We start from the raw sequence: 8,975 nt of genomic DNA, 5'->3' as shown, positions 1-8,975 counted from the left end.
CCTGCCTCTGCCTCCCAAGTGCTGGGATTAAAGGCGTGCACCACCACTGCCCAGCCAACATGAGTTTTCTTAAAGACACTATTTTAGTAAGACCCAAAACATTAAACTCTAATACTCAGTTTAAAATATATTTATGAGATCTATAAATGAAGCCCCTAAATTTGATAGACATTAGTGGTTCCTAAGTAAATTGATGGGTATGCTCTATTTACATTGGAAGATTCAATCGTGTTACAATATTTTCTCGAATTCTACCACAGGATGACACAAGACCATTCCAAACCCTCAGTTTATTTGCAAATATTGACCGGGCCCTCCAAAAGCATATGGGAAAAGTCACATGTGGTGTCTCATGCTTGTAACACCAGCATTTGAAAACGAGCAGGAAGCTCATGAATTCAAAGCCAGCCTAGGCTACATAGTGAGATCTTGTCTTGAGAAAAGATAGTATGGAGGGCCAGGGAGATGGCTTACTGGGTAACTGCCCTGGCTGCCAAGCCTGACATCCTGAGTTCCGTTCCTGGAACCCATGGAGTGGGAGGAGAGAACCAGGTCTACCATCTTGTCCTCTGACCCCAGGAACGCAAGACAGCATGCACTCACACACACAGGCACAAGAGAAATAAATCAAGAAATGTAATAAAACAAAACAAAAAATAAGTCATGTGGAAAGAAAGACGGCCAAAAATAACCAAAACATTCTTGAGATAGGGTAAAGGCCAGGAAAGCTTACTTGTGAGGTGACATTCACAGCTTGCTATGGTGGTGTCCAAACTTAGCACAAACACAGATGAACTGAAGAGCGGATTAACCCACAGAAATGCAGGCATTGGGATAATATCAAACATAATACTTAAAGTAGTGGAAATGATGCATTTTTCAAAAAATATAAAGGATCAGTCATATATTCACATAGGAAAAAAAGAAATTCGATCACTTTCTTACACTTGACATTAAAATTTTGGCTTTGGGTGGACCTTAACAAAATATCAAGGAAACAGTAAAAGTTACAGGAGTGAAATAGGGTGTCCTCATCCAGTCGGGTAGGAAGATGGCGCTGAGACAGACTGCTAAAACTAGCAAGAGGGACCCGAAAATGATACACTGCATAAATAGAATTGAGAACAAAAAGTCACATGATCATCACAATAGCTGCCAACAAGGCCCTTGACAAAATTCAATGATAAAAGTCTGAAGAAACTAGAAGGGGATACCTCACTGGGTGGTGGTACGGCCGTGCACACCTTTAATCCCAGCACTTGGGAGGCAGAGGCAGGTGGATCTCAATGAGTTCAAGGCCAGCCTAGTCTACAAAGCAAGTTCCAGAACAGCCGAGGCTACACAGAGAAACCCTGTCTCAAAACACAGACACACACACAAACAAAACAAAATAAAAAAAAAACACAAAAACACGGATGGGGGAGCTACCTCGATGTGACAAAGAATGCATATGACCTGTGTGAAGCCAACACGGGGCAGAAAGCAGGGGATGATGGACACTGTCACTTCTCAGGTAAGGAATGACAAGAGAGTAGTCATGCATAGCTTGAAATCTTGAGCAAGACAGCAAGAGAAAGAAGTAACAGGGAAAGAGAAGGAAGTCACATTATCCCTACTTGGAAATCATATGACCTGTACTTGAAACTCACATGACTGCATCCTCTGAAGAACCCACAGAGGACTTCAGGTCAGATAAACAACATCAGCCGTCAGCCAAGACGGGCTCTGAAGTCGGGGTTCGTGTAGCTTATTCTAAAATTGTACATTATAATTAGATAGTCTTAAATAAAACTGCTCAGCAATAATAATTATTCCTAACCTGCTAAAGTTTCAGTTTAATCTCAGCTGGGGGCTGTCAAGGGACTCAACAAATAAAAAATGATCAAGAAGTAAATATGCTAAGAAATTAGTAAGTTACCAGGACTCCGTGTCCAAACAAAAGCCTGCAGCTGCTATCAGTTGTGTTTATTCAAATGTGCTCCTGAGGAACGACCGTCTAAAGGTTACCACTAGTAAAACTACTCAGAGGTTAACTAGGCACCATTTTAATATTTCGTTTTCTTTTTTATTAACATGCATTAATTGTACATATTAATGTGGTTCAGAGTGATAATTCAACGCAGCGTATACTAATTAAACTCAGCCTCCCAGACCTATCCCCTCCCACTTCCACACCTTTACAACTGTAATAATTACCATTCTATTTTAGGGTCACCTTTTTTTAATGGAGCAGCAGTTAAATCCCTTGAGAGAGAAGCAGTAATTGAAATATACAATTCCTAGTTTCTGTTCCTCAACCTGGGAGAGAATGACTCTCTGAAACCCTTCCTAGGATCAGAATGTCAGACTCAGAACAAAGGAGAGAGGTTAGGACTCAGGGTAAGGGGTAAAATATGACACATGAATTGTTGACTAACCTGTCTGTCAGCTTGTGGAGCAGCTAGTGTCCCTTCCTGGGCTCTCAGCTGCCACTTCTCCAGACTTACTGGTACTTAGCCGCTTGCTAAAACCTCTCTGTCCCTGTGTCACTGTCTGTCTGTCTGTCTGTCTGTCTGTCTGTCTCTCTCTCTCTCTCTCTCTCTCTCTCTCTCTCTCTCTGTCTTAGAAAGATTATAGAAAACACAGACTTGTAAGCCTTCTGTTGCCTTGCTTTTCAGCTACTTTTATTTTGGGGGTGCTGGGATTTGAACCCAGGTCCTTCCCCTCACCACTTAGATCTATCACCAGCCCCTTAATCTGCTCATAGAAGCTCAAACTTTTTATAGTTTTGCCTGTGTGCTTCAGCCTCGCAGCACAGAATTCAGAGCTTTGCAAACACAGCAAATATTATTATTATTAAGAATAAGTTCCTGCTTACTCAAGTTCTGTCTCTAAGCAGTCAGGGTGCCAAACACAAGACACAAACGTGTCTTGCAGGACAGTAACCAACAGACACGTATTTATCATTTGTATTTAGGGACAAGAAGTCTCCAAATGGTCCGAGGAAACAGTGGGACAGTGACTGTTCTCCATAGAGGAAATCCATTTCCTTTCCTATACGTGTATTCCAAACTGTGTCTGGTACCTGGTAACTATGGAAGCACATGTCTTGGGACACTGTAGGAAAGTAAGTCTGGCTACATATGACAAACACATTACTACAAATGATGTCTCTTTCAATAACCATTGTATTTAGATTCTTGGGTATCTAGTGGGTTTTAAGGTATCTGTTCGTAATTATACATCCAGTGAAGATTTCTTACCAAGAGGGACCACAGAGCCAATCTGACCCTGAGGTCATGTATCAGTCTCACGAGGTTAATGAGGACCTAGTGTATTCCTCTGAAGCATCTTTACTATTCCTCATGCAAAATAAACCCATTTCTCATGTGTACATATCATCTATGGAAGATGGGTCCCTTCCAGACAAAAGGCACACAGACAGACTTACTTTATTCTCATGTGTACGTACCTATGGATGATTTTCTAAAACCCCAGCAGGGTCAGGACGGGATCACTTCTGTAGTAATAGGAGCAGCAGGGTTGCGTCCCCAGCACTCTGGCCACCTGGCTAGCTTATGCCCCGGAATAACAACACACAAATTGTGTTCTTTTAAACACTGCTTGGCCCGTTATATCTAGCCTCTTCTCGGCTAACTCTTGCACCTGGACTAGCCCATCTCTAATAATCTGTATAGCCCACGAGGTGGCTTACCAAGGAGATTCTAGCCTACGTCCATCCTGGGTCGGAGCTTCATAGCATGTGCCCAGGAGAGGGGAGCATGGCGTCTCTGAGCTCACTTCCTCTTCCTCCCAGCATTCTGTTCTGTTTACTCCTCCGACCTATGTTCTAACCTATCAGGGCAAGCAGTTTCTTTATTTAATTAACCAATGACCTTCCTCCATCACACTTCCAGACAAAAGGCTCACAGACAGACTTATTTTATCCTCTTGCAGTTTGGAACTTTACATCCTATCTGCAAAGGAACTGAAAATTTTAAGGCACCATTGCTAACTTTCTTAAAATTATATAACTATCTCTGCATTTTTCCCATCAGCCCCACAACTATAAGTGCTTCCACAAACTAAGCAGAGCCTACAGTTTCCTAATCAGCAAACTTCAGCACATAGCTGAGTTCTCAAGCACACAAAGGATAGTCTACCACCCACCTTTGTCCACCTTTGCTCCCACGGCGCCTGTAGACATGGCCTCAATTTTGGCACTCAGAGCATAAAGGCTTAGGAAACTCATCTCCTTTCCTAGACCACAAGGCTCTTCCTAAGCCCCCAGTTCAAACCAGTTGACCTTGGGTTCTCCAAAAGACTCCAAGTCACTTGTATCAAACAGGAGGTGCTCCCACACTTTCTTAAGGGGACCCCAAGTAACTCCGGCATTTGTAACGTTGGGGGAAACACTGCTACCACCATTTGTGACACAGCCAACTGCCGGATCAGAGACTATACCACGACTCTACTTAGAGGAATGATTTAACCTCAGATGAAAGCAGGAAGGATATCTTCTTCACAAACCTTGGCAAAGGTTACTGTCTGGAACGCTCAAAGCAAGCTTTGTCTCTAACCTGTCACCATGACCACTGTCAGGTTTACTGTCTCCATGAGCATCTGCTGTAATAGCTTACAACTCACTGTGGATCAAGGTAGAAAAGAGGGATGCTACTTAAGATCTATGCAAGCGCTGTCGTATTACAAAGGTAGGCTGGTTAGAAAACGCACTCTACTTCCAGAATGTTAAAAGGGCAGCGAGCAAGAGGTAAAGTGAAGCTCTAACCCCGCCAGTTCCCTATTCGCACCTCTGCGGACTGGCCAATTCTGTCACTGCCTGCTGTCATAAACACACGAACACTTGTGAAATCATCTCTACAAATGAATAATCAAAAAACACACTTAGTGCCTTAAATGAGGATAAGTAATAATGTATTTCACCCCCACTCCAGAATCCTCACCATCTATACCAAATGTCAGCAAAACATCCAGAAGTGACTATGTGACAAGCTACCAAGGGTGTCTGGATCTATGTCTAATCCAGCAATGATATAACCATCAAAGCCTAGCGATGCTGTCAGAGGCATCCCTTTGTAGGCAGTTATACCTAGACAATGGAGGCATCAGGCAGGAATCCCTTCTTTGCCATCAGAAACATGACTTTTAAGCTGCTCAGATCATGATGTATCATAGGTAAAATGAACATAAAATCCGCAGCAAGATCCCAGAGTAGCCCCCAGCACCAAACAGAAGCAAGGACAGACCTTCAGCACATCTGGAGTGGAGTCAAGTGCAGGCTACTACCCACAGCTTGCACACCATAGACCGAAAGAATACTTCCAAGAAAAGGCCATTGGGAGTATGCTGTGACCTCCCCGCTGGGAGGCCATCCCCAGACAGTAATTCACCTGTGTGCATGGGGAGAAAGAAGGGGGAGAAAATGCTGAAGGACTTTCTACTTCCCTTTACAGAGAAAAAACCACCTCTCTGAATATATAATCAAAATCAATCAGAATTATAAAGCACTGCAAAATGGAAAATATGCTGGTTAGAACACAAAAGAAATTGTGGGGAAAATGAACGGTCTCAGTTTCTTTGGGATGGGATTTCAAAAGAGTAGAACACTAATTGAAAAATCATCATGCTTAGTGGGGCTGACTCTGCTCATAAGATGTGCTCATTCATGGGAGGGGGAAAAGAGAGAGAGAGAGAGAGAGAGAGAGAGAGAGAAAGAGAGAGGAAGAAGAAAACAGAGGTTTGCCATGACAGCTCAGTGGCTAAAGGCACAGAGGAGGTTGGGGGGCAGGGGACCTCCTTCCAGGCATGAGGAACATTACACCAGGCAATCTCTTGGCAGCCAGCTGTTACTAGAACTGAGAGAAGGAAAATGAAACCAAACAGAATTGGGTCTTTGAATGTATTTATGAAGGAGACAAGCTCCCCCTCCCCCAGAGACTGCTGGAGGGGAGGGAGCAGATTCCTGAGGGACCAGGGAAGGGCAGGAACTGCATCTGCAAAAGCACTGACCAATCAAAAGAAGGGATGTGTGTGGTCAGGGCTGATGGCAGATTCTTCTCAGCCCGGAAGTATCAAGTCTACGCAGAGCTGATTCCCATAGTCATAAAGGAAATAAAGCATATATCTGTGACGCTTTTTTTCTAGCTGGTAAAGAAAGTAGGGATGAGGAAACCCACGTGTGCAGCAAGCCACGTGAAGAGAAAGGCCTTCTGCTAGGCAGAGAGGGATCCTGGGAAGCTGAAGCCCAGAATCTCCCTGAGGGCTGGGGACGGGGTGGTCCTCTACAGTCACTCAGGGACAGTCTGCCCCAATTAGGGCTGGTCAGGTGAAAGACAGAATGGCTGACTGGCCTGTGACTGTTCTGTGAACATGGCCCTACTCCCCTTTGAGTTTGTTGAGCCAGTCCGTCAGCGGCAGGCCCTACTGAAGGGAGAAAGGGCCCACAAAAAGCCCACAGAGGCTTTAATATTTTTAATGGTCAGGTTTTGGTCTCAGGTCAGGAGGTAAAGAAGAAGCCCTCCATCTTTGGGAGTTCACTGACTTTATATCCTAGTAATGGTGCCACCCTGTCTGTCTGCCTAACAGGGAAGGTGTCTCGCTCCCAGTCCCTAATGCTCCCTTCTCAGAGGTTACCCAAATTGTTTTAGGGGTTTGAGAGAGAAGATTATGCTAGCTGCTTCCAGGATGGCAGAAGGGGCAGTGTAAAGGGGGCAACAGTTAGACTCTCTCAGAAGAGGGTTTATCTCAGGGTCACAGGACAACTTAAGAGACAGCAATGATCCAGAACGTAAGACAGCCAGGTGATGACAGCAGGCATCCTTGAAGCAAATGTGAGTGAGGAGCCTCTGTGACAGACAAAAAGTCTGATTTCTGGAGCTGCTATAACTCTTATTAAAAGTTTAGTTAAGAAAATAGGGGAGTTTTTTCTTTATTGGAGGAAGAAACAAGGCAAGAAAACAAACTAAAGAATTTTGGTGAGGCTGGAGCTATGGCTCAGCCAATAAAGGCATTTGCTGTTCTCACAGAGGACCCAGGCTGGTTTCCCAGCACCCATATGATAGCTCACAACAATCCATAGGCACGCACAGGTATATAAATATATATGCAGGCAAAACACTCGTGCACATAAAATAAATAAATCTTTTTTTTAAAAAAAAGTAAAGAATCCTTGGCAGGAGATGATTCTTTGTCACTGCTGTTGTGACACACTTTTATAAGGAAGCAGTGGACAGAGTACCTGTCCCCTGTGAATGTGCTCACCTCTGCCCTCCCATCCTGATACCCCAGCATAGCACAGATAGGTTTCATATCCTAAGATCATACATCTATGAAAAATGACACCAATATGCCCAACTAAGAGAGCAACCAAGAGCCTAGGGAGTAAGCTCCTAGTCTTGGGAAAACTGGAAAGATGTAGCCAGAACGTCCCATCCTTTTCCTTCTCTCTGTCCTCACAGGCTTAAACTTAAGCATCTGGACAGCTGGACACACTCACTGCCCATGTCCACACTCCCTTCGCCAGCATCTCAACTCATCTATGGTCAGGTACTCCTTCACTGAAGCTCCGTAGGAAGCATCTCTGTTACCTTGAACTGAAACCCTGACAGCCTTTTCCCTTCCCTCTGTGCAGCGGAGAATGAATCCATGTCTTCCTACAAGAACCCTTCACATGCTTAGCGCCGTTACCAAGCACACCACCAGACAACGGAGAACATGACCCATATCCTATCTCACACTAAGCAATCCAGGGCAGCTAGCAAACCACACTAGACCTACAATGTGCAATAACTGTATAAAAGTGTAGGAATAAACGTGAAAGCAAGTCACACACTTCAGGGTTCTTTTCAACCTTCCCTACTGCACCGTGGCATTCGGTCCTCTGCTGGTTGAATATTATTTCAAGTTGACCACCACTCTGGATTGCAGTTCTGGTCTTGTACTCCAGGAGGACCAGGAGGTTCCAATGTTGTCAACATGCCAAAGTACAGATTGATGGGCTCCATCTTTCCTCTCCCTGTTCCACAGCCCCAGGGGCACTGATCAATCAATAAATAACCCTGGGGAAAAGGGCAGCGCACAAGGGATCTAATGAGGATGAGGAGCTTCTAGTTTAGGAGTGGAGAGAAGGTGGCAAGTACAGAAGATGGAAGGAAGAAGGTAAAGAAAGAGTAAGGAAGTGTGAAAAAGACACAAGGATTCATACAATTAAACAGCTATAGTACAATTCAGCTATTGATAACTATACATATATAGTTTAAGCAAAATGTTCCCATGTCAGCTAACAATGTTCCCTCCAGGATTCAAAGGCCATCTAACAAAAATCTCCAACACTAAGCATGAGAAGCCCTATTTTGAGTTGTTGGCCAGGGTCATCCAAGAGACTCTTAGAACATTACAGGTTATTGCTATTGCTCTTGGCCTCCCCCAGAGGTAGGAGGTAAGTCCCTGCTGCTGAAGACACCATGTATGTCAATGGCTCAGAGGCCACTGAGCTGGTCCTGACCTGAATGTTGAATGCTTCTTCCCCAAGGACCAACTTTCATGGGTACCAGAGGGTACCATGCAAACTTCCAAAGGAGGGAGGCAGCCAACAATCCTATTCAGCTATGACACCTATGACGAGCAGGGCACAATAGTCCTCAGGATACGTTAGTGCCATGAATACCTCAGTGGTAATCTTAAGACCCATTGAACAAGCGAAGAACCCTCTCAGGAAGCCAAGGCAGTGACTCAAGGCAAGAAAGGAAGCAGAGATCACAGAGGAATGCTGCCTAACAGTTTGTTCCTCATGGCTTGTTCAGCTTTCTTTCTTATATAGCCTGGGACCCTCTGCCCAGCAGAGGCACTGTTCACAGTAGGCTGGGCCCTCCCAGATAAATCATTCATCAAAAAATGCCCTACAGACATGCCCACAAGCCAATCTGAAGATGGCTTCAGATTGAGGTTCCCTCTTCCCAGATGACTTTAGTTTGAAT

Source organism: Microtus ochrogaster, chromosome 1 (assembly GCF_000317375.1).
Source record: "Microtus ochrogaster isolate Prairie Vole_2 chromosome 1, MicOch1.0, whole genome shotgun sequence".
In the NCBI taxonomy this organism is placed as follows: Eukaryota; Metazoa; Chordata; class Mammalia; order Rodentia; family Cricetidae; genus Microtus; species Microtus ochrogaster.
Note: the sequence above shows the minus strand (reverse complement) of the source record.